This window comes from Ochotona curzoniae, unplaced genomic scaffold (genome assembly GCF_017591425.1).
Source record: "Ochotona curzoniae isolate NIBS_2020 unplaced genomic scaffold, NIBS_Ocur_1.0 scaffold_1037, whole genome shotgun sequence".
Taxonomy (NCBI): domain Eukaryota; kingdom Metazoa; phylum Chordata; class Mammalia; order Lagomorpha; family Ochotonidae; genus Ochotona; species Ochotona curzoniae.
Window position 1 is genome coordinate 2,255,797 of NW_024467083.1, and position 27,316 is coordinate 2,283,112.

The 27,316-nt window shown below is 42.6% G+C and overlaps 1 long non-coding RNA gene across 1 annotated transcript in view; it reads right to left on the reverse strand.

Annotated features, from left to right (window-relative positions):
- LOC121168820 overlaps nt 1–27,316 on the reverse strand; it is a 39,844-nt gene continuing 12,528 nt past the window's right edge. The window contains exons 2-3 of the long non-coding RNA XR_005885758.1: nt 12,766–12,902; nt 1–932 (exon numbers count right to left, since the gene is read on the reverse strand). This is a non-coding gene — a long non-coding RNA (uncharacterized LOC121168820). The remainder of the gene's footprint in view (nt 933–12,765; nt 12,903–27,316) is intronic.

The window sequence follows — 27,316 nt, forward strand, 5'->3', positions numbered from 1 at the left end:
TTTAGTAAAGGCAGAAAAATTTAATTGTTGGAAAAAAATTTTTGCACATGATAATTTAACCTGGATTGACAAGTCTTTTTCACAAACATAAAAAGCACATTGATTCACATTAAAAATTGATATGCAAATTGGGGCAATATTATTATGCAGTTTGCCTTGTGATGCCTGCAGTCCACATGTGAGCTCCAGTTTGAGTTGCAGCTGCTCAGCTTCAGACCTAGTTTTCTGCTAATGCACCTGAGAAGGCAGCAGATTTGATTACCCAGATGCGTGGGCCTCTGCCACTTATCTGTGGGACCAGGATGAGTTCTTCTCCTGGCATCACCTGGCCCTACATCTGGCTATTTTGAAGCCCTTTGGAAATTCAACCATTGGAAATTGGAAGAATTCTCTCTCTCTCCCTCACACATACACATACACAGAGATTGTCACTATGGTCTAATACCTCCTATCACTCTGCCCTTTCAATAAGTAAACATGTCTTTTTACAGTCTGATAGGCAGACCACTGCACTGCTGGACTTCATACACATTGGACCACATCATGAAGAAAGTTAATTCTGATTGCTCTCTGAAATTGGTAGTTTTGAGAAAGCCTCCTGCTCCTTCCTTCTCGCACCTGGGACCCACGCAGCCTGGCTAGAGGATGAGAAGTACATTGAGGATGTGCAGCAAGTGCCTGCTGTAAGGCACCATCCCACACCACTTCTCAGGAGTGCCAGGTGCTCCAAGGGCTGGGGTCCACTGGGTGGTGAGTGCCTCGTCCTCTGCAGCAGAGCAGCCACTGTGCCAGCATGTTCTTTAGTCTTTGCTTCCCGCTTTCAATGATCTTGGGAAGCTGCAGTGAAGGCTGTGTCCATGGATGTGGTTGTGGGCAGGGAGCCATCCTCCCGTGTTTCTTGCCTGGTGATCTCTGACCGCTCCTGTCTGAGGCTGGAGTGAAGCAGGTTAATCAAAACGACAATACTAGGCCTCACACTCAATTGCCATGTTGACTTAACATTTATACAGAGTCAAAGAAGGGTCAGCAAAAGTTCATTTTTAACACATTTTAATTTTTGAATTGAAGTCCCTTCCATCACCATATTGTCTCATGTTTCTCCAAACTTCAGTTCTGAGTCTCTTTGCCTCCTAATCCTAATGTTCCCCTATAGAGCTGCTTGTCTGCTAGAGAAGAGATTTTCAAATTATTTCTTATTAAAAATACTTGCAATTTTACAGGTCCTATAATATGCTTGTTAAGGTAGGATTCAACCCATGTCATTTTTTACCCTCTACCTCCCTCTGCCACTGAAAGCAGAATTGATCCGATAGAGGCTGCTCACAGTCACTCTCTAGCAAACAGTTCCAGAATCCTTAAAGGAACATGGCATCCAGGTTCCTACCTGAGAAGCCAACACAGTTTCTGCTTCCAGCACTCCTCCTTGCCAGCCTTCTTGTTGCACTGTCTCAATCCAGATCTGTCCAGCTCTGTGCATACTGCAAGAGCTGCCTCTCCTAATCATGTCTCTTATATGGTTGCCAATTACCCATTTGCCAAGTACAGTGACTTCTCAGTCAGAGCCTCTGTAGGCAGCAGGAAACATTCTTAGGGTTTAACAACACATACAATTATCTTGGCAAACTTTCTTGCAGAGTGGAGAGTGGCTCACAACTCCATGTATAAAAGACAAAGTTACAAAGCAAGCTTGATTCCAGAACAGTCATTTAAGAACTCATCCTCTCCTTCTAGATGGGGTCCTAAAACCACAGCTTTTCAGCTTCCTGCCCCTCTGTTTGATTTTATTTTGCCTTGCCTTTATCAAATGTCACCTCAAGGTGAGATGTTGAGAGTCACTGACCTTCACCTAATCTCAGTGACTCTCAGATGAAATGCATACAGAAGACTACATGCGATGTCTGACACTAGGGCCAGACCATACATTTGGGTGTTCTTGGATGGGTAAGAATTTGGCAACTTTGGGGCCAGCATGATGGCTCAACTGGTCTCGGGGGTCCCTCTACTGGGACTTGAGGTGTGACTGCTGCACCAAGAAGAAATTGTGACATAGGGGATGCAAAGGCAAGATGAACGAGTGCACACTTTATTGAATTTTACTGGGCAACTTATACCATGATTTTGGCAGAGCAAGCAGGCAAATAAAAGTTACTAGTTAACTAAACAATAGCATACAAGCTACTCCAATCACTAAAAGATGAAATGATAGTGAAGACGCCTCACACCTCTCTAGGCACACTTAGCCAGCAAAGCCTGCAATCTCAGCAAGAAGTTAGCTTCCTGCATAATTCTCGATCTACCAAGAACTTTTGAGATTTGGGGTCCTCAGACAACTTGTGGTCTAGTTCAGGGGACACATCTCCCTATTTAGCAAATCTCAACAAACTGGCCAACCCTCCACCTACATGCGCCAGCATCCTATATGGGTGCTGATTTCTGTTCCAACAGCTCCATTTCTGATCCAGCTCCCTTCTCATCACCTGGGAAAGTAGCAGAAGATGGCCCAAAACCAGGGGACTCTGCATCCACAAGGGAGACCTGAAACTCCTGGCTTCTGGCTTTGGATCAGCTCAGTTCCAGCCATAGTGGCTATTTGGGAAGAGAATCAGTGGACAGAAGCTTTCTCTTTCTCTCCTCTCTAAATAAATCTTCCTTTCCACTAAAATTAAATAAATCTTTTTTTAAAAAAAAGTAAAATGAAAATAAACGGGTACTTTAAAAAAATTGGTAACTCAAAGAAAACTTGAAATATTTATTCAGTATATGATTGATAAGAATGGGGGAACTTCTATTACTAAAAATCTTGAATCATAAAGATTCAACTGTTGGATGTCAACTGTTACCTTACTCCATGCTCCAAAACCAAAATTTTAGCATGATTTAGGTGGAGATTAAAGATAGTTGAATTGGAAGGCACATGGGAATGGGGGCTCCAGGGAGAGAGAGAGTCTTCACATTTTGGAGGATCTCTGCCAAGCATCCCCATTGCGGAAATATTTCTAGAAGGGTTGTCAACTGTTTCACCTCCCCCTTCCATTTCTCCCTCTGAGTACTCCATCCCCTGGTGCCTCCTCCCCTTATCAGATCATCCAATTCTCTCTCTCTCACCCACACTGTCTCATTATGCTCTTCAGAGTTGTCCTAGCCATATGCCCCAGATTTACATATACTCACCTCTCACTCATTTCCATCTTCAAAGAACTTCAGACAGCTAGTATTCCAGGATGATGTTTTGCTTTGTGCCCACCAAAAGTGCTTTTGAATTACTTGGGTACTTCAAAAGCTCAGGGGAAGATGGAGCTTTAAGATACATTTATATATTAAAAGATGTATTTAAAAGAGCAACAGAAAGATAGGGAAAGGGACAGAGATTTTCCATTCACTGATTCATGCCTTAAAATGATCAACAGCCAGCGCTTTAAGCCAAGAGTCTGGAACTCCATCCAGGTTTCTTTCATGGGTGGCAGGGACACTAATACTTGGAATTTCTTGGTCTGCTTTCCCAAGTGTGTTAGCAGGAAACTGGATAAGAACAGAGTAACTGGGACACAAACCAGTGTTAAGACCATATTCTTCTCAGCAGGACCAGTGAGGTACCATTGCAGTGAGGAAAACTGTTTGTCTCTTGCAATGTTGCCTGGTTCTTTCAAACAGTATGGAATCATTTTCCTTTTGGAGTTTCTGAAACTACACCACTAGGGGGGGACCAAACACCAGGGTGTAAGGGAATTTATAGTCTAAACCAAAGCTGAATTCTCATCTTTGTTAGCTCTTCAGCGATGCATTGAGAATCTGCTCAAGACAAACACAGAGCCGTTTTCTGTCACTTTTCCAACTAAGCAATCCACCTTTTCCATAATAGAAGGAACCTTGCTCAGGCAGCTGCTCTGTGAGAGGGTAAAGCCCGAGGAACTAACCAATGAGAAAGAATTGATTGCATCCACATTAAGAGAGTTGAGGAAAAAATTTCCTGGGCTTGTGACATCATGGCAGAACAATCATTACCAGCCTCATTGGATGGTTTCAAATGGAGAAAAAGTAAAAACTGAACCATATGGCTGTGCTTGTGTAGCTTGGAGAAATCGTCATTGTAGAGGGAAATAACAGTAGGGTACAATCATAAGTTTATTCAGTTCCTTCTCCATGCCAAGGTTTTTATATGTGCTATTTCAACCCATCCAACAATCCCATTTGGCATATTGTTCCAATTTTACAAGTTAAGAAAGAAAACTTTATAAACAACACAAAGTCTCACAACAATTCCAAACAGAAAGCATATTCAACTGTACAGATGTTTGGCTGAACATTTAACATCTGAACTTTATCCTAGTGGACATATCACGGTGTTTCCAAAACTCTTTTTCAAAGCTGAGCAGTCTCTTCTATTCCAGTCTGCTTTGCACTTCGTATTTCTTCCTGCTCCACATCTGTCCTAGTTTCTAACTTCTAGCTAATCAGCCTCTAGCTTCTTATTTCCTTCTTGCCTTCTAATCTCATTCTGGAATCATAGAGTTTTCCACTGAGACAGAACCACACAACCTTCTGAGAAGGGAAGACTGAGTGGTTTGTTGACAACTTTACTGACCAAGGGAGATGGCTCTCCTACTGGTGCTTCCCTTTGTTGAGTGTCCTGCCTGTACTGGTGGGTTGGCTGGCTCTGAGGAACAGAGAGCATCTGCCTCTAACCAAGGTTTAGAGGAGGAGCTAAGATTCCAACCCATGTCTCCTGCCCAGCTCCAAATCCTGTGCATGCTACATTTGTACAGCCATTCTTCCATTCCACGTTGTATTTCAAGATACAACTTGCTGTGTACATGCGGGACTGTACCCACAGCACTTTGGGCTCTAGATTCCTTTCTCATATCAGTAACTTAGGTTCTAAAGGAGTACAGATTCCTGCACTAGTTATCATTATTGAGAACTAAAGTACCTGCAATGAACTTTATAAACAATAGGTTAAACATACTAAGATACTTGACTATATAGCTAGTATATAACAGAGTCCTGTTGGGACCAGTATTGTGGCATAACAGGTAAAGGTACCAGCTGCAATACCAGCATCCCATATGGGCACCAGTTCAAGTCCCAGCTGCCATACTTCTGATCCAGCTCCTGAGAAAAGCACTGAAAAAAATGATTCCAGTGCTGGGATGCCTGCCACCCACATGTGAAACTCAGATGAAACTCCTGGCTCCTGGCTCCTTGCTCCTGCATTCAGCCTGGCCTAGTCCTGGCAATTGCGGCATCTGAGAAGTGCACCAGTGAATAGTCTCCCCCCCCCCCTCAGCTTTTCCCACTCCCTCTGTAACTCTGAATTTCAAATAAATAACTCTTCTTGAAAATAATAATAATGCTGTGGGAAATTAGCTCATCTGACTCCTCGTAATAATAGAGCTGGTTTTGAACGGGAGAAGCTGTAGCACCAAATCCTCACTTCTTACATGTGAAAGTGCTTCCAAAAGTCTGTGCAAGTGGGAGAAGGCGTTTGGCAGAGTCATCACTTGGAATGCCCAAAGAGTGCCACCTGATTTGAGCCCACTCTTCACTTCAGATTCAGCTTTCTACTCGCATGCATCCTACGAGGCAGCAGATGACGGCTGCAGTACTTCTGTCCTTGCCACGCATGTACGAGGCTCAAATGGAGTCACAGGCTCCTCGCTTCAGCCTGGATCAGCTCTGGTTCTTTCTAGGCATTTGGGAAATAAACCAGGAGACAGGAGATTTCACTCTTTCTGTCTCTCTGTGCCTTTGCCTTTCAAATAAAGTGGAAAATAACTTTTTAAAAAAAATGTGGAAAGTGGAAATGTAAAACCTTTTTTAAGTCTAGCAAAATGGATTCTAAAAATCAAACTTGAAGAATTTCTTTAAAAAATATGTTTTGAAAAACTGGCTTTCAAAATGTTTTGCACAAAAATAAACGTCTTTTAATTCCATTTTCCATGAATGTGGTTCAAGTACCCTCACCTTGCACATTACCATGATCACTTGACCTTAAGGGATGAGGTTGTGAGCACAGCCTGAGATTCTGAAATTTAATCCAGAATCTGTCCTATGAAATGTGCAGACACTGAATATTTTGGAAAGGGATTGATATGCACATACGATGTTAAACATGTTGCAGTCTAAGAATAACTTCTTCCAAAAGACTAACGTACTTTTAGATTTTGTGGTTATTTTTGCAAATCATACTTTTTATTTCCATGTTTTAAAATACACCAAAGAGCACAATTGTTTAGAACAGTCTCTCATGCTGGATTCCTGACCCTATGGGGGATGAAATATTGGGTGAAAACCACAACTCCATTAAAAAAGAACTGTTAGCATCCCCACATTTCTTGTTACAAGATGCAGCTGAGTGAGGCGTGTAGTCAGAACAGGGTTTTGGGAAACCGAAGCTTCAGCTGAACTCCCTGAGACTCCTCACTTCGTAGGGAAGTGCTGGTAGACATGACAGACCTAAGTAAGGCAGCTTGCTATCACAATTCAGGCTAAGTCCATTCTGCTGTTGATTTAGATGTGTGAGGGGGAGGAGGGCGGGTAAGGTTCCAGATAACAAACCATGCTCCTCAGGCTCTGCCTTCTGGCTGAACACACACTAGAAAAGGAGAAAACCTCATCCCAGCTCAGAAAGACCTGGAGCGCTGGCTCACTTGACGTTTTCCTTTGGGTTCTTCAACAAGCTGACCTTTTGAGATCTTTGGCACAAGGCACCTGGCTCAACCACCGGGAGGCCCATTCACACTGCACATTTCCACTCTCAGAGAGCCCCATACTCCCCTCCACTGAGCTCTGTCAGTGAAGGAAGAGGACTTGTAAAGTGACTTTGTAAGGACTTGGCACAAGCATTTCAACTGTTTATTTTCTTCCTAACAGTGAAAGAAAGTGACTCTTCTTCCCTTTCCTTCTCTCTGGTGGTAAATAGAATTCCTCCAATTCAGTAGAGTGTGCCCATGAAGGATTTTTCTGCAAGACTAGAGACAAGTCTTAGGTGTCATCTCAGACAATCAGTGAAAGTCTCAGCTAGGCTAATGGTTGCATGGCCTGCGGGAAGTTGACAGGCCTCTTAGGGTATACAGGACTCAGGTGTTTGACAACATTGTGAATGCTAGAGGCTATCTCATAGAGGGACAGAAAAACATGCTTATAACTTCCAAGCTTCAGCACCAAACCCACTATTGCAAGTGGTGTACCTTGTGTCATCATGCACAAGGTCCCCCTGAGGCCAGGGTTCCAATTTCTTTTTTTTTTTTTTTTAACTGTGGATTAACCTTTAAAAAAAATTTATTTTTTATTGAAAAGGCAGATATACAGAGGGAAGGAGAGACAGAGAGGAAGATCTGTACAATGGTTCACTTCCCCACCCTAAATTGGCGGCAATGGCTGGAACTAAGCCAATTTGAAGCCAAGAGCCAGGATTCCAAGTCTCACATGCAGGTGCAGGATCCCAAGGCTTTGGGCCTTCCTCAACTGCTTTCCCAGGCCACAAGCAGGGAGCTGGATGGGAAGCTGGGCCACCAGGATTAGAACCAGCACCCATATGGGATCTCAGCACATTCAAGGCAAGGACTTTAGCCTCTAAGCCATCGTGCCCAGTCCTTCTAATTTCTGTGGGATGCCTTTCAACTCCAAGACTCCAGTCTACATAAGACATTGTGTGAGTAGGAGGTGTTGATCAGGTTAATACTGAGTAATTCTCTTATGAGCATGTCATACACTTCTTTTTTTAGCTTTTAAAATGATTCACTTTAATGACACATGAACAAAGCTTTCGCTGAAGATCCTAAAACTTCAGAGCAAGTGAAATGGAATGGAATTATCTTCAAGGGCTGTTCTACAGGGCCTCCCATCACGACAGACTGTGTCCTGTGATGAGAAGTCACTTAGGAACATCCCGGCAGGGCCTTGATGATGCTCTTACAGTCAGTCCCCAGTGAGGAGAAATGTCTTAAGGTGCCCAAGTTGTTAGCAGCTGATTTGTGAGACACTTGGTCCACTTGGACTTGCATACCAAAGCTTCAAAGCAGACTGACCCTTTGCCAATGGCATGCAGTCCATACTCTGACCTGGGGCAAACAGATGCCTACATTTGAAGTTTTAAGGATTCCATTGCATGGGGCTGTGGACGTGAGTATAAAGTCAGCTAACAGGCTAACAGTGAGAGAATGCTGTCTGCCTTTGCCAGCTTTGTTTGGACAAAGGAAACTGCACCACCCGAATGTCAACTCCAAAGGCAGACTAGCCTTCCCAGTCATCCGATATGCTGTGAGCCATCCTGGATCTGTATGTTTTGGTCTCCATCCCAGAGCTGTTCAAAGACTACACTTAGACACTGCTGTATCTGGAAGAAGACAAGTTATTTTAAGGTTCCAAAAGGCACCCAACTCTAACCTAGATGTGAGGCCTATTTTCACCTGTATTTTCTTTTTTAATATTTGTTTATTTACTTAAAAGAACCACAGAGAGACGGGGAAGAGACAGAGTTCTTCCATCCGCTGGTTCCCTCCCTAGATGTCCAGAATTGCTGGAGCTGGGCCAGGCTGAAGCCAGGAGCCAGGAACTTCTTCCAGGTCCCCCAATAGGTGCAATGGCCCAAGTACTTGGATCATTTTCTGCTGATTTTCCCAGGTCACCAGCACAGAGCTGGATGGAGTAGCCAGATATAAGACAGTACCCAAATGGGATGTTGGTCTTTCACGCATCAGTGCCAAAATGGCATCCTATCACCTGTATTTCTTAACTAACCTCGGCCACCTGAGCTTCAGCTTCCTCTTCTGTAAAATGTAGATGTTATTCTGCAAATAGTAGGTATCTGCTATTTCCCAAATCCAGTCTTGGGTACTGAAGATACAAGGGGTGGAAGGAATGTGCAAAAACATGGTCCTACCATCACAGAAACAAACCCAACAAAGTCTTGGGAAGATTGTTTGCAAAAGACTTCTCTGATCCTAGCGGTTATTCACTACTTGTTATAAGTTTCTCTACAAATTCGGTAGGAAATATTTCAAAGCCTGCCCTTCCCCACCTTGCTTTGTGCACATCTTTTCTCTCAGCCTAGAAGGCTCCTCTTTATCACCCTTGCCTAGCTGACTTTTATTTGCCAGTCCTTTGTGTAAATGGCCACTTCCTGGGGAAGTGTCTTTGACCAGATCCATGCAAAGATCCTGCCTTGGGTATTCCCATGGCAACTGGCACACACTTCACACACTTTGAGATATTCATTCCCTTCATAACTACTACTTTAACATCTGTGTCTCACAGAAGCCTCATGCCCAGTTCTGAGATTCTCCATAGCCATCTGCTCTTCTGACTGGCCAGCACTTGAAGGGAATGTTCCCCCTGAATGAGACGATTGTACTGGAGCCAAAAGGAGAACTGAGCACACCAGGAGCCCCTGGGCCCTGCCTTTCCTCTCTTGGTCCCTCCCATCATGTAAAGCTACACGATGCCCTGGATGGAACGAACATCTCCCTAGATGGTAGATGGTCTGTCAGTGAGCACTTTACCAGCAGCACTAGGATCTACAGAAAACAAGGTGCCAAGGTCTCCTTTGATACCCTGTACCACAGTTACATCCTCATCCGTTCCCACTATAGTCAGACAGTATGAATTCAACAAAAAGGTCTTGTCTCTCATAGCTCTGGGTTGTGGAAATTCGAAAAAAAGAAGACGAAACCAAAAGCCACAGATTGGAAATGTGTCAACAGAAAAAAATATAACCATGTTGATCTTATGTGGCTTTTTTCGTAGAGATTTATTTCCATTTATTTGGAAAGCGGAGAATAAAGGCAGAGAGAGCTTGCTCTTCCATCTGCTGGCTCACTCCTCTGAATGGCTATGACAGCCAGTAGCTAGGTCAGAGAGAGATCTTCCGTCCACTGGTTCACCCTCTAACTGACTGCAATGTCCAGAGCTGGGCCCACCTAAAGCCAGAAACCAGTACTTCCTCTAGGTCTTACGTATAGGTACACCTAAAGCCAGAAACCAGTACTTCCTCTAGGTCTTCCGCATAGGTACAAAGGCCCAAGTAGTTGTGTCTTCCTCCACTCTTTCCTAAGCACATTAGCAGGAAGCTGAATTAGAACTAGAGCAGTTAGAACTCAAATCAGTCCCCATATAGGATGCCAGTGCCATAAGCTGCAGATTTATCCACTACACCACAGCATCAACCTCCCAAGTGGCATGTTAACCTCTGAGCAATTGCTCATCCAAACCTTAGTTTGTACCTTGATGGCAAGACCTTGTCAAATGCCGCCATTTACTGTGACTTACTGGACGTTTGAATGCTCTTGTTGCTTAGTGCACTATGGATCCAACGGAACAGCAATGTGACCTGACCCCAGTGGCCTTCTTTTGGCCAGAATCCAATTCTTCCAGGCAGTGCTGGACTTCCCACATGCATTCCCTTAGGCCCACCACACAAAAGGCAAGGCAATCCTCTGTGCCAAGCCTTTCATACCTCCATGTCTTTGCCAAGGCCATTTCCTGAACCAGAGATTTTCTTTATATAGAAATTTGACGTATCTCACTTCATCAAAACTAACATGAAACAGCACTTTGTAACATTTCTAACTACCTCCCTTCCCCCAAATTGGAGTTAGATGTTTTTACAAAGAGTCATCAAAATATTCACCAAAAACGTGTAGTATTGGGGGGGAAAGCCAAACAAGGATCTCAAAAATTTTTTTACACCAAAATAAACAAGTAACAATTATTATATAACAGGTCTGAACAAGATCAAATTTGAGGCACAAAGGAGAACAAAAGAGCCCTTATCACACCAAAATGAGTTCTGCTAATAATGAGGCAAAAATTATTATTAGCATTATTTATTATTATTATTATTAAACTCTTTGTGAAACCTGGGTGGGAGAATCATCAACCCTTTATGAAAAGCTTACGGGGACAATGCCTCAGTTTAATTAGTAGTAGAAGTAAATAATTCATTCTCAGAACAAGACAAGGTTCAAGATGAAGTCCATCGTGGGAACCATCACTTCAGTTTGTGAGGAAAGTAGCCATGTTATTTGTGTCCTAATTGAAGAGGACTGATGATTAGGAGCATAAACAACATCCCAACAGTTCAGCTTTCATAATTCTGGCTGAGAAATTAAAGTGGAGTATGCTTTCTGCCCTATGGGTGTCAAATATTGCGCTAGATCAGCTGCAGAGAAAAGTAAATCTTCCAAAGGAAATTTAAATCCCTCACTCCCCAGGACAGACACTGTGGCATTTCTGAGCAAGCAGGAAAGTGGCTGGGAGAATGTAGGTCCCAGCATGTGCCAGACAAGTGTGCACTTAGGATCTATTTGTCTTGGTTCCCGAGTCCTGGCTGGCTGCTCTGCAGCACTCAAGATGAGCTCTACAGCCCGCTCTGACTGAGCCAAGGGGTTTTTCCTGGCCTCCTTCCTGGGTGCCTTGGAGACAGTCTGGGTTGAACCCTCAGTGAAGTTGGCAAAGTAGTGGTGACCAGACCTGCTCCACAGAACTACAGCCCACCCTGGCCCATGCCGCTGCCTGTGGTTGGGGAGCACCACGTTAGGTTTCACCAGGCAGTCTCAGGACAACACAGGCCTCTGAGTCTCTCTTAGGTCATGCCCAAGGGAGCCATAGCTTGAAGAAAGAGTTGGTATGGGTGTTTGGGGACTTCTGCCTGCTGAGTCTAGTGAGACGCTCCTGTGTCCTCTCCTCGTGGCTATTAGGTATCTCTGGGCCTCTGATGTCTAGCCAGAGGCCCTAATGGACTCTTCTGTTTTCATCCACTGCTATGTCCCCAGACTCATTCTACAGCCCAGCCGTGATCTGTTGGTGCTTGGCCAGTGGCCCCTAGGATGAGCCTTAGGATTTGCATATGGCCTTGGACCAGCCCTTCTAATACCAAGTCCATACATCCTTCCCTCAAGCCTCACCCCATAATACAGGTCCCTATAAGCCTAAAAACATGGAAGAAGGCAGCCTCTAGGACTCTTCAAGACATTTCATACCCACAGCCATTGGTAGGCTTTCCCTTTGAGTCCTGACCTGGTCATTTAAGTCCCCCAGTATGGGGCTTCCAAGGGCTAAGATTCAAGGGATTCATATCTATGACAGGCCCTATGTGCAGGGGTCTCATCACTGCTGGCTCCCCATACTCTGCCACTGACCCTGCAGACCCTTCTAGAAGCTGGGGGATTCATTTTTGGTTCATACATTGGGTTTTTCAAACTTCCGTCTAGTGCTGTTCTCATTTTTAGTTATATGGGGATATTGGGCAGGAGTGTCCTGCTTTGTCATCACTCCATCTTCTGTGAAGAGAGGTAGCCCCTGGAAACCGCCTGCACACTGCACTGGCTCAGCACTGTGCACCCCAAGGTACTGTTCTAGGGAACCAGTGCTTCCTGGCCCTCCTGGGCAAGACAGGGGACACATCAGAGGACACTGGATCCTTTGTGAATATCAATATCAATATATATTTGAAGAATTAACAGGAGATATAACAGGTCCTTAAATGTACAATCCTAAGTATGGGCAATCACCCCAGGCCCCTGCCCTATTGCCTTGTGGGTGTGGCCTAAAGCTTAATTCCCCATTGCCTGAGGCACAGCTTTCAGTTCTACATGTGGAGTGTGACCTCCAACATGGCTGGAAGGTCAAGGGGAATACACATGGAACATGACTTCTGACATGAACGGAAGATCTAGGGAAATAGACGTATCATACAGCTAATTACAGTATCTTTAGGGGTGGGCAGGAGACTGCTGGAAGGCTCCCTCCTGCCCTCCCCTTCCTTACCTTTTAAATCTGTAACCTGTGTGTAATAAAGTGGACAATCCTCACCAGCTTGTCTCTGGTGGTTCTTGTGGGCTGAAGAACATGATCTCCCCACCCTCGGTGACCTGGGGCCTACTGGGAGGCCTAAACACCGAGACCTAAAAGCACAGTGAAACCAATGACCACTGAAAAGTGGACATAATCCCATCAACACCAAAGTGCACAATTAAGAGAAAAACTCCTGGCAACGATTTTTGGGAATATACAACTCAAGGCATTTTGCTTGTTGACTCTCTGCAGATAATGTTTACTTCTTAAAAAAGTTTTTTGAGAAAGGTTTAGCAGAAGAACACCTGGAATGTGTCACCAGAAAGCCCTTATCCAGCACGCTAATTCTCCTGTTTGTTTCTCTTGTCAATAAATGGCAATTTCATAAGGATTTTGATGGAAAATCACTGGTCACCTTATTGTCTTCAGTTGCTTCCTTCTGACTTATTTTTGCTTTCTAATCTTAAAACAAAAAATCTATAAAGAACACCTATCTTTCATGAGCTAATAATTTCAAAAGGCTGCAGGGACATGGTTAAGTTTCCTAGGCCTCAGTTCTTTATGAATAAACAAAATGGCCCAAAACATTCCTTACAAAACTGTCATCAACCTGATAGAGCTTATATTTAAAAAATAAAGTTTATAATTATTTTTGCTTTTAATTCCATTTTTCCACGAAACTTAACCTTATACCAAGGTAGTCAAGCTATTTATCAATTATCAGTTCTTGCTTATATTTTTATCTCCTTCAACAAGTATGGCACCTATGGCATTGCAGATAATGAACGAGTGAAGAGCAGGAAGTCCACCTTTGGCAAGATGTATTCCATCACTCAGAATGCCTAGAGGCAAGTGGATATGCCAGAAACTACTAGCAGATACTTTTATTGACAATCTATTGAAACAATGAGAAATCATTAAAAGCTCCTGGGCCAGGAAGTGGTATGAGGAGGTAGTGCTCCGGTGCGTTCTTGGAGGGCCTAGTGCATAATAGGAGGCTAATCAGAAAAAAAATTTCACCCATTCTACAGGTGAGGAAACAGATGGGTAAACTTGGTGACTTTTCCAATGGGCAAACAGTAATCTAAGCAATCTAGTGTGGAATGCAAATCTGATCTCACAGTTTGGGTTTTTAAATACTAAGGAAAACCTCAACCAAAATTGTAAACACTCTCTTGAAATATAAGACCCTTTTGACTTTCAAGGAATGCTGAAGTTGGGCTTCAAAATGTCACTAGCCCCCACTGGGTTTCAGTTGTCTTTTCAGGACAATGAGAATGGAAGTGAATGCCTCTAAGATGCAAGAGTTCCCTAGAAAATACAAGTAAATGCACTAAGTCAGTCGTAAGTCAAGTGCACTTGTGGTTGACCTTGAAAAGCTTTTCACGAGTAGCAGTCATGGCTACAACACACAACAGAAACTATGAAATACTACCTAGAGAGCTAATCATTCTTCCCAAATGAGTATTTAAAATATACGGAGGCATTAAAGTATAACTTGTCTGAATTCACAGAAAGCGTCTGTTTATGTGAGTAGTCCAGGAAACATTCCATCACTCTCTATGTCTGAATTCCTTATTTTACTGGAATGTGGTTTAGCATTACCTCACCCCAATAAGTAGCACCCCTCCCATGCCCATGTGCCCCCACCTTTCCCATCACATGAATCTCAATCAAACACATTCAGTTCTCTGACCTCAAGCTTAGTGTTTGGGTGGAGCACAACTGAGAATATCTGTGTAGCTGAGAACAAATTCTCAGATGAAAAGTTCCCACCCTTACCACTGAGTAATAACCAACTGTGTTGGACTTTTGTTCCATCAAATCTCTGTAATAACTCTTTTGATTTGGTTCTCATTTGGAATGATCGGCTTGATTCCATTTTTCTGAAACATTCAGAACAAGCTGCATTCTCACTACATTCAGCTACAGAGAGTGGACCTTTAAGAGCATAAAGAAACATCTGTCCTCAATCTGTGGTGCCTAAAAGCAGAACTTTGAATAGAATTTGTAGAACACTAATGCTTTTAAAGGGCATGAAATCCACTTCTGACTAAAATCTTAATAAATATGTCTAAGAGAATATTTTCATCCTACATACTATTTTTCAAAGAGAATTTGAAAGGCCACTTTAGCAGAATGGTTTAATAACAGCATAATCTCTAGATTCAGTCAGACCTGGTCCAGATACTTGCTTTATCATGTTCCAACTATGTGATTTTGCAAGCTGCTCAACCCTGATCATTTTAAGTTCTCTTAGAGCTAAAAAATAGAAAACTACACCAAGAGATAATATTTTCAAAGACCAGCACATACTAAATCACTAAATAATTACAGTTGCTTCTGTTTTGCGTTATCATTCCTAACTACTCGGAACAGAATGGCTGAAAAAAAAAGGCACCTGAATGAGAGATTTGATTTTGCACCCCACTGTTGCTGTGTGCTAGTTTTGTGACCTTGGGAAGTCACCAAATGCTCCTCAATTGCTTTTCAGCAATAAAACAGGGAAAATTAAGAAACAGCGAATTCACACCTGAACTTCCAACAAGGCAATTTGCGTGAATGTACCATGCCAACTGCTCAACTCTGTATGAATTATTTTGTTGTTGGTGGTGTCCTGGACCAAATGTTTGTGTCTATTGGAAATTCATTTATGAAATCCTAATCTCAATGTTGTGAACTTGGAAGCAGGGGACCTCGGAAGCAAATTAGATGAGTCATGAAGGTGCAGCCCTCACACTGGAATCAGTGTCCTTCTAAAAAGAACAAATGACTAGCATTGTTTTTGCACACATGCACTCTCGTTCTCTGTCTTGGAAGGACAGAGCGACAAGCTAGCCACCTGTGAACAAGAGAAAAATCTTCACTAAGGACTGAGCCTGCAGCACCTTGGCTTGGACTCTAGCCTGCTGAGCCATGAGCAGCAAAAGCCACTTGTTTCAGCCATGCTGTCTATTGATGCTTCTTATCACAGCACAAACCACTAAGCCCATTAGTAGCAACACCAAGACTGATAAACATATTTGTTTTTTTTATTCAAGAATTTTCATTTGCAAGCATCTTAGCAATGAGCTCAAGTGATTACAACTGGTTTCCACTTAGTCACAGAGGTGAGATTTCTCTGGAAAGACTAAAATAGCACTGGGTATAGTCTGCCTATCCCAAAGGAATGCCTTGCCTGCTGTCAGCACTGTGCACTTGTGTTAGAGCTGACCTCTGTGAACATTGAAAACCTGTGACAGCCAAGAGCTGGCATGTCTGAAGAGCTGTGGAGACAGAGAAGGCTGTCAGCATGCCTGTGGGTGCTGTTGTTTATGTTATAAATGCTGGGGCTTCAGGTTGTATTGCCCTTCCTTTCCTAAAACATTGAGCATAGCTGGGAATTTGGCTGCTCTGACCCTTCTTACACCTGCATCCCTTTGGCCCCTTCTTTAGGTGAAAGTTACTGGCTTTGGGATTTCAAAATCATCCTTGAATCTTGGTCTTTTTAACTTTCCAGTTACGTTAGTTAGGGTGACTCATATAACCTTTGTGTACCTTAATTTTCTCATATGGAAAATGGGGAAGAGTACTAACCCTTTTCCAGAGGGTTAGAAAAAACTGAGACATTGCATTTATAATCTGACAACAGTATCAGCAAATTCACCTTCCTTTCCCTAACTTGCCCCTTACCCAGTTTTACTCCTACCCCTTTCTGGTATGTTTGATGAGATGATTACTTAGTTACTGTGAGCCTGTAAAAGAGGATTGGCATTGTGGTTTATTGGGTTAAGGTGGCACCTATAATGACAGCATCTCATTTGGGTGCTGGTTCAAGTCCCAGTTGCTATATTTGCAATCCAGCTCCCTGCTAATACACCTGAGGAGACATAAGAGGATATGCCAAGGGGCCCGGCGGCATGGCCTAGAACCTAAAGTCCTCGCCTTGAACGCACCAGGATCCCATATGGGTGCCGGTTCTAATCCCGGCAGCTCCACTTCCCATCCAGCTCCCTGCTTGTGGCCTGGGAAAGCAGCGGAGGACAGCCCAAAGCTTTGGGACCCTGCACCCGTGTGGGATACCAGGAAGAAGTTCCTGGTTCCTGGCTTCGGATCGGCATAGCATTGCGGCCACTTGGGGAGTGACCCATCGGACGGAAGATCTTCCTCTCTGTCTCTCCTCCTTTCTGTATCTGACTTTCCAATAAATAAATAAATCTTTAAGAAAAAAAAAAAAGAGGATATGCCAAGTACTTGGAACCCTTCCCCCATGTGGGAGACCAGATTGAAGTTCATGGCTCCTGGCTTTGGCCTGGCCCAGCCACAGCCCCAGCCTTTGTGGCCACTAGGGACTAGATCAGTGAATGGAGCTCTTTCTTGCCCTCACTCTTGCTGTCACTCTGCTTTTTAAAGAGTAAAAATCATATATTTTTTTAAGTTACAAAATAAAATTAAAAGAAAAAATTGTCCCTGAGGAAACATAAATCAATATTCCCAAAATGAAATGCTCACCCTACATCTTTACAGGTCCTAGGGCATAGAGTGTCTCAGTGAGGAGACTGATAGACTCCTTTTGAAAACATTTGCTGATTGACTATTTGAAGGCATGGGGGTTATATATGAGCTGCATGTTCAGAGTATCTGCAGTAGATGAACCAAAAACTGTTGCATTGTATGCATTTTCCCTGTATAACTTTATGCATTTTCTTGAATTTTATATCATGTACATTTCTATTCAAAAATCAATTACTTTTCAAACATTAGTAATATTAAAGTAAATTCTCTTAAAACATTTCTATATTTATTACATCTTTTTTTAAAGAAAGATTTATGTTATTTTTTGAAAGGCAAATTTACAGAGAGGAGAGACAGAAAAAGATCTTCCATCTACTGGTTCACTCCCCAAATGAAGTATTAGTCAAAGCTGAACTGATCCAAAACCAGGAACTGGAGCTTCTTCTGGGTCTCCCACATGGGAAGGCTATGGACCATCATCTATAGCTTTCCCAACCCTCAAGCATGGAGCTGGATGGGAAGGGAAGCAGCCAGAATTTCAGCCAGCTCCCATATGGGATGCCTGCATTTTATGCAAGAAATTTGACTGCTGGGCTCCAGTGTGATGGCTCAGTGACTAAATCTTCACTATGTATGTGCTGGGATCCCAGATAGGCACCAGTCTGTGTCCCTGCTGCTCCACGTCTCATCCAACTCCCTGCTTATAGGGTGGGAAAGCAGCAGAGAATGGCTCAAAGCCATGAGACCCTGCAACTAATTGAGAAACCTGGAAGACGCTCCTGGCTTCAGATCAGCTCAGTTCCAGTGTTGTGACCATTTGGGGAGTGAAGCAACAATGCAAGATCTTTGTCTTTCCTTCTCTCCACAAATTCCATCTACCTTTCCAATAAATAAAACTTTTTTCCAATGAACTATTAAAAAAAATGCAAAAATGCCTGTTGAGCCACCATGCTAGCCCCTCACTGAATTCCTTTTAAAGGCACAAATGTTACTTCACTTCCCAAATGCCCACGATAATCAGTGCTGAATAAGGTGGAAGTCAGGAACCAGGAACTTGATTCTCCTGCATGGTGGCAGAGTCCTGGGAACTCAAGCCAGTACCTACTGCTTCTCAGAACACACATTAGCAGAAAGCTGGACCAGAAGCAGACCAGATCCAAACCCAGTGGCTCTGACTTGATCTACAGACACCCCAAGTGGAGCTACAGCTAACTGGCCCGGAACCTGACCCTTTTACATATCTTTGAGCAATAAATAATTATGCTTATTTGTAGGATGCAATGTAATATATCAGAATAAAAACACATTGTACGATGACCATATTAACGCAATTAGAATATCCATCAGTTGGTAGGCTGATGATTTTTGGTAACATGAGAATCCTCTTTTCTAACTATTTTGAAACAGTAACACATTATGATTAACTGTGGTAACCATACTGACAACAGAACAGCAGTTCCTCCCATCTATCATTACAAATGTGCCTATTTACTAACCTCTTAACGCCCTCCTCTCCCTGCAGTAATCACTTTTCTATTCTCTGCTTCTATGAGATCAACCTTTTCAGATTCCACATCTGAGTGAGATCATATTACCTTTCTGTTTTCACAAAAGACGTTCAGATTTAATACAAAGAATAACCATAGCAAGCTAGACAAGTTTAATGAAAAGAACACACTTCACAGATGCAGCAAGCATCTCAGTAAAGAGCTGGGAGCCTGATCTGCTTTAGACTAGAGTTGTAGCAGGTAAAGGTGTGAGTCCACCATTCCTTCCCCCATCTTCTGGGAAATTACTGGGTGAAGGGCTTTCTGGGCACGTGGAATTCATAACCTTCTTCCCAGAACTTCCTTAGCACAGTGCCAGAGGACCTAATAGCCTCCTCTGTGCAAGGCAGGAAACAGTCCTCTAAGCTGCCCCCAGGGAGAGGGCTGGGACCCTAACAAGTTTACCAAACAAGGGCAAGACTTTGGATGTGAAGTGCTGGTCAGCTTCCAAGATTTGTTTCTACATTTCTTTCCTCACCGAACCACACAAAAATCCCCATTTTCTTTAGCCCCTTTGACACATATAGGTTAATATCCACCTTATGCATACTGATTTTCTGTGTCTGGCTTATTTCATCTAACATAATGTCCCTTACATCCATCCAGTGTCACAAACAAGATTTCCAAGACTTCAACCTTTTTAAATTATGGCAGAATAGTAGTCCGTTATGTTTATATTTTTGTATCCACTCATCTGTTGACAGACATGGAAACAGATTCTATGTCTTAGCAATTGTGTCTAGTACTGCACACTACATGGGAGTACATATATCCCTTCAATAGACCGATTTCGCTTCCTTTGGCTACATACCCAGAAGTGGGATTGCTAAATCATAGTGCAGCTCTATTTTTATTTTTTTTAGGATGTTAAGCAATTTTATGCCAACAATTTTTTTTTGGCAATTCTTGTGAAATGCACATGTTTCGTCAAAACCACACATTCAGAAAACTGACAGGAACGAAAAACAATTCAATAGCTCATATATGTTTAAGAATATTTTTTTTACAGATTCCCTAAAGATAAAGATCTGCTTACCCTGGTGACTTCTACTCAACATTTAAAGAAGAAATAATAGCACAAGAATGTATTATTTTATAAAATAGAGAAGGACTAAGCACGTACCAACTCATTTTTAGATACCAACGTAAGCTTGATATCAAAGCCTGTTGTATTATGATGTAATGGGTTGAGCTGCCACCTGGAGTGCTCATCTCCCAGACTGTCAAACTATCCGACAGTAATGTATATTGAGAACTTACAATGTGTCAAGCACTGATCTAAAATTTCCTCAAGTTATTTTTTTTCAGCAACCTGATGTATATTTTTTATACAAAAAACCAAGCCTCAGATAGTTGCCCAACTTGCGAGTGACAGAGCTGAGGAAACAAACCTGTTTTACATTTACTATAAGAGACATAAGATTGTTCTAAGGATTAAATAACTCAATACTTATAACCTGCTTAGGGCAGTGTTGGCTGCAATAGCCCTCATCATGAAGTGCCAGCATTAATATTCTGGACTATTTTATACATGAGAAGAAATGTTACTGAATCAGTTAAAGTATGTGAAATTATGTTAATCATCTGAAATAAAACTCATTTATTCTGTGAGTAAAAGTTCTGTGTTTTCAAGACAATTTCCTCTTTGTTTTTATTTTCTATGTATACCATGACCTGGAAGGTTCTCCTGCCACCAATTCCAAATTATGTTCCACATTTTCATACTGCATTTTTCATACTTAGTCATCACAGAGAGATTTTTTTTAGCATAAAATTTAAGGGCCTGGTACGATAGCCTGGCGGCTAAAATTCTTGCCTTCAATGCACCAGGATCCCATATGGGCACCGGTTCTAATCCTGGTGGCACCGCTTCCCATCCAGCTCCCTGCTTGTGGCCTGGGAAGGCAGTTGAGGACGGCCCAAAGCCTTGGGACACTGAACTGGTATGGGAGGCCTGGAAGAACTTTTGGCTCCTGGCTTAGGTTCGGCTCAGCTCTAGCTGTTGAGGCAACTTGGGGAGTGAATCATTGGATGGAAGCTCTCCCTCTCTGTCTCTCCTCTCTGTATAACTGCCTTTCCAATAAAAACAAATAAATCTTTTTTTTAAAGTGAAAAAAAATTAAAAAAAACATAGAACTTAGACAACAGTAACAACTTCAAATGTAGCAGTTAGGATAAACACCCACACTTGGGAAATCTAAAGTACAATACAGGCATCCTCTTATCTGTACTTTGACTTCCCAAACCTTCAACTGCTAGCAGTGAACATGCCCAAAAATATTAAGTGGAAAACTCCAGAAATAAATGATTCATGTCTTACCTAAGTTTCATATAGTATATTGTTGTAATTATATTTGAATATCCATCGTAGGTGTTCATCTCTTACTGTGCTCAATTTATAACTAAGGGCTTATATAGATGAGAAAAAGCAGGATAGACAGGGTCCAGTAATGTTCACAACTTTAAGTATACCCTGGGGATCTTGGAAAATTCAGTCCCTGGAGACCGGGGGGGGGGGGGGGACACTACTGCATCATTGTAACAATTGGGTATTTCCTTTGTGCTTTGTGTTGGGTGATGTTTCTGCCTCGGGGAGGGGTGGGTGAAGTACAACAAAAATTTGAGACCCATCCTCTCTTTCATACACGTAAGGTCAATTTCATAACTGCCCACTATATAATGCCAAGGAACAAGTGATATCAGAGCCTGCCTGACTGAAAACACTCCATGCTTCCATGTTTAAATTCCAGGCTCACAAAATTCTGGAAAAAGCATTCCTTCTTGCCTCTAGAACTGTACTGTTCAGGAAGATCACCACTGGCCACAAGTCTTGAAAGTAGATTGTTTGAATGAAAATGTTATGTAGGTTATGAAGTTCACACATGGATTTCACAGAATTAGTTAAAAGAATACAATATTATCAAATTCTTACCATGCTGTAAAGGTAACAGAATGGCCATATTGGATTAAATAATATATTGCTAAATATATTTTTAATGATTCCTTTTAAATTTTTAAAAGGCAGATACTGAATCCAGTACAATGGCTCAATTGCTGAATACTCACCTTACAAATGTTGGAATACCATGTGGGTACCAGTTCATGTCCTGGCTGCTCCGCTTCCCAATCAGCTCCCTGCTTATGTCATGGAAAAGCAGTGGAAGATTGCCCAAAGCCTTGGGACCCTGCAGCCACATGGGAGACCCAAAGGAAGCTCCTGGCTCCTGGCTTCAGATCAGCTCAGTTCCAGCCATTGCTGCCTTTTGGCGAGTGAACCAGCAGATACAAGATCTTTCTCTCTGTCTCTCCTTCTCTCTGTAAATCTGATCTGCCTTTCCAATAAAAGAAAATAAAAGGAAAGGGAAGGAGGGAAGAGGGACTAAATCCAAGTTTAGATACAGGTGCATTGATTACATACCTCCAGAGAACACAGTGACTCAAAATGAAGAGTTCTTCTTCTTAAGAGAAAGATTCATTGAGCTCCACATGAACCATGAACTAGGTAACTGTTACTACAAGCTCGAATGATGCTCATATTTCTACCACACAGCTCAGCTACAGCCTACAAAAGCTTTCTCCATGTGGGGCCCAGAAAGCTTCTCCAAAACATAGTTTCTCTCTCTCTCTCTCTCTCATACACACACACACACACACTATACTCTTAGACATAACAGCAATATCCTTAGACTTGCTGACTTCATCCTGTAACTATCCTGCAAAAACTGAGAGGCCACAGTGCCATGTGAGAAAAGCACAGAAACAGAGCTGTATGTTTCTCAGTCAGTTCAGCTTCTCCCCTAAAGCACCAGCAAAGGTGACTCTCACTTTCCTTGAAGACAAAAGCAGTAGTTGTTTGAACTACATGGCATTTGAGAAGTTTGCCATTTGTCAGGTGATTCTGGAATTCACTAAGTGATGCCCCAACCTGAAAGTGTCAGAACCAGCCTCAGAAGCAGTTTCTCTCCAATCTGTGCTCCTCCCATCTCTCAACCATCACCTCCCTCCAAGCAAGCCACAAGAACAAGCGTTTGTCCTCCTGAAGGTGTATCAAGGAAACCAGAATGCCTTTTCCTCAAAGCCAGCAATAAACTTAAATTTGTTCCTCTAACTTTGCCCTGCCCTTCTTTATTAAAACAAATTTATTTTTATTAGTTGATAAGGGAGAAAGATCTCCCATCCCCTGACACATTCACAGCAATAGTCAGGGCTAGAGGAGGGCAAATTCAGGAGCCAAGAAGTACATGTGGGTCTCCCATTTGAGTAACAGCAACCCGAGTACTTGAGTCATCATCTGTGGATGTATGTTAGCAAAAAGCTGCATCAGAAAAAGATGTAGGGACCAAAACCTCAGATGTTCTCATACAAAATGCTGGCTTCCAAGGAACATTTTAAACACCATACTACATATTTGCCTCTACCTTGCCTTTCTATGTAGAAGCTGGACATAAAGACATTCCACCTTGTCTAGTAGCGGGTCACAAGACTCTTGTTCCAGAAAAGGCTTTGCCTCATATCCAGAAGAAAAGGATGCTGGTGGACTCAATCATATTTCTTCACAACTATCACTACTTTGTTGAACTTGTACATAAAATTGGGTCACCGAGCCTGGGTCTTTGAAGCTTTAACTTGAAGGCTCCTGTATCACGTAAACTTACGATCAAATAGATTTTTTTATGCTTTTCTTTTGTTAATCTGGTTATTGAATTCTCTATTTTATGATGGGCAGAAAGAAGATCATCTAGTTTTCCACCTGCACAATAACATTCCATTTTATCCACTTGGATTTGTACACAGCTCAATTCCAGATTTCTCATCCTTATTTCTATTTCAAAGCTCAGAAAACTGATCCTCTGTTGTTCCAGGTAACCAGGCTTAAAACTGGAGTCACCCTTGCTGCTTCGCTTTTTTTTTTCACTCCAACTCATTAGCATATCTTTTCAGCTCTGTCTTTAGAGTAACACATGGACCGGAATTCAAGCACATCTCATAGCCCAATGCCAATGTAACCCTCATGCAAACCAGCACTGGCTGCCCCTGTGATACTGTTCTAACTGCGGCACCTTCAATCTACTCTTAGCATCACAGGCAGAGGAGCCCTGACACAACTTAGAACACCCCTCTGCCACAATCAAATTCTCTTTGGAACCAGCTGATGCCTTATATTCACGAACTCAAACTGTACTAAACTCCTTGCTGATCTCCAAAATGCCTGGTGCTGTGCCCCCTCAGGACAGCACCAAAATGCTCTTCTTCCAGCTGATGGTCACAGGGCTCACTCTCGCACCTCCTTCAAGTCTTTCTTCCAAAGCCTCTTTACATTAAAGACTTCTCTTGCCAGCCTTTTAATAGCCTATCATTGCGCTATCCAAAAACTTCTTTCCTCTTATTGTTCTCCATAACCTCATCATTAGCTAGCATGTGATCTTTCATTTTGCTATTATTTATCTCCCCCTAAATAGAACATAAATTTCACAGAGGTAGGGTTTCTGTTTTGCTCATATCCTCCCCAGTTCCTAAAACAGTGTCTGGCACAAACTAGATAGCCAATAAATATTTATTAAATGAGTGAAATTTTCAGCAGAGAAAAATAACATGAGACAGCTCAGATTAGCCCCAAAGTCACAGGACTAGAAGATCAAGAGTCAGGATCAGAACTCAAATCCACATGACTCCTTAGCGCATTCCACTCTCAAGCTGGCTTGGAGATAAGAGAGGGCTCTGACATCCATCCACTAGAGCTGACAGCCTATGATGTGCCCTGGGAGAGCAACAGCAACGTTCAAATGTAAATTACTGCTGGAAGGACTGAGATTGAACAGAAAGCACACTTCCCGCAGGATTGTTGACAGTCTGAGATTAAGGAACTCGAAGTGAGGCTGTGGCTATCAGTGCCCTTGTCCAGCTCCTTTGAGTTCCACCACACAGGGCCTGGACACCACACTTCATGCCCTCCACGGGCATGCCTTCCTGGTCAGCCATTCTGTGAAGAACCCTTTACTCACGACAATTGGACATTTGGTAGCCCAGTCTCCCAACCACCTCCTCTCAGTGTGCTTCTAATACATTCTGAGCCCTTAAATGGGTCTTTTGGAGGACAGAGGGGATACGGCATGAAAAATTCTTGCTAGAAGAATTACTGCTAATTAACTACAACTGTATGGAGTTAATTCAGCAGCCTGGGGAGAGTGTTCTGTAAGACACAAGGAAGGGTGCCATGGCCCAGGCGTACCTCTTCGAAGCTGTGACAATGAGCACATGTTCCAGCCTCCCCCAGAATTAGCATCAATTGACCTAAAAGGGGTAATGTTAAGATAGGAGACCACAAAGAAGATTTCCAGTTGTTTTGCTGGAGTGAATCTCTGATCACCCTGGGAACAAGGATTCAAAAGCTGAGTAACCTAAGAATTGCTAACTCTCCTCTCCCCAGCAAACTGAGAAATAAAAGATTATTTCCCTTAATTTCTTTGACCAGTTGCATCAGGCATGCAGTAGTGAGACCCCAAACCAGAAAGTAGGCAGTAAAGGAGAGGGTAGAGCTCAAATTTGGATTCAGACATGTACGAGTACAAGGAATGCTGAGCCACAGTTGGCACATTTACACAAAGTGGGAGAATACCTACAGCCCAGGGAGCTTGTGAGAACTGAATAAACTCACCAAAGTAAAAGCACTCATTTTAAGCCTGCTAGCCCATAGGTCCTCAATACCTTGTGACCTCTTTCCTCTCCCTCTGTTGCTATGCCTTACTGCTCAAGCTGGAAAATGCTTAGTGAGCAGTAGACAGTGTATGCCCTCCCCCAAACATCACAGTCACTGGTACCAAACTGATTCCTCTCAAAACTGCAACCTAGGACGTGGACAGTGCAGAGCAATTGAAATCTATCCATCAAAGGCCCATTCAATTAGCTTGATTATCTTGTCTCAATAGAATGTTCCAGAGACCCAAAGTGGCAAAGGACACTTCTGTTTTCTACTGAAATATACCATTAGAAGGACTCCATGGGATTCTAAGGGTAGATCATCATGTATTTAGAACACCTTGTGCTGGACTAGTCAAAATACTTCAATTTGTCTTCTCTCTCGATGACTGTTAATATCACAGGTTCTGTGCAAGCAAATTAAAGGTAACACTACTGCTTTCTGGTCCTGGGAAGGCCTTCAGAGAGTCAGCTAGTCTGTTAAAACTGTGGCCTCCACAGTCATGCTTGAGGATTTGTTTTGCTTCTGTTGTTTCCAAGAATTGCCTCTTAATAATGTTTCTGCTCTATCCACTCCAACTCAGTTATGACACTGACTACTCACAACTGCCATAAATGACAACTGCCATAAATGCCATAGGTTAGAAGCCAAGTCCCCCAAGAGGCTGTCCTCACTTCGCTATCAGTCACATATCTCAGGAGGTTCTCAGGTCACTCATACTTCTGGCCAACTGACTGCAAACTCATAGGTTCTCATGATCACAGAATTTGAGAAAGTGCTGTGCTGGGATGGGCATATGACTTGGGACACTTGCATCACATATTGGAGTTACCAGGATTGAGCTCCACCTTCTCTGCGGTCCAGATTCTAGTTAATGCTCCTTAGAGGCTCTGGATGACTGCCTAAGTCCTTGGGTTTCTGCCATCCTGTGGCAGACCTGGATAAAGCTCCAGGCTCCTGACTGACCTGGTCTAGCCCTGGCTGTTGCAAGCATTTGAGGAGAGAACCAGCAAATTAAGGATTTTTCAGTTTCTCCCTGTCCTTCTGTCTGTATCTGTTATTTTTCCTTTCAAATAAGTAGTTACACCTAAAAATAAAATTAAAAAATGGAACCGGCATTGTGGCATAATAGGTTAAACCATTATCTGGGAGATGGTACATCTGAGTTCAAGACTCAGATACCCGTCTTCTGAGCCAGCTTCCTGTCAATGTACTTGGTGTCAACAGCAGAGACAGACCACCCAAAGCCTGAGTCCCTGCACCCATGTGGGAAATCCGGATGAAGTGCCTAGATCTTGGTTCCAGCATGAGCCAGTCCTGACCACTGCAGCCATTTGGGGAGTGTAACAGTTGGTAGAAAGCATGCTCTCTCTCTCTATATATATATATTTATATATATATATGTGTGTGTGTGTATATATATTACTATGACTTTCACATAAATAAGTAAAAACATAATTTACTATTGAATAGTAATGAAATTGACATTTTTATATGCTTAGAATCTGTTAGACTCTCAGAGATTACTTGTTTTAGATCATCAAATCCTGACAATCACATTATAAAATAGGTTGTAATTTCTCCCTGTTTCTCCATGGGTAAATAGAGGCTAAGAAAGGTTCTTTTAAACATCTACCTTCATTCTAGATTAGCAAATAAAGGCATAAAGTTCCATATTCAATTCTGTGTTCATCCATCCCCACAAACATGCCCAGGAAGACCTCAGTGACTCTTCCTGGCACAAATGGTGGTAAAGGGAACGAGAAGTGCATTTCACTTTCACACT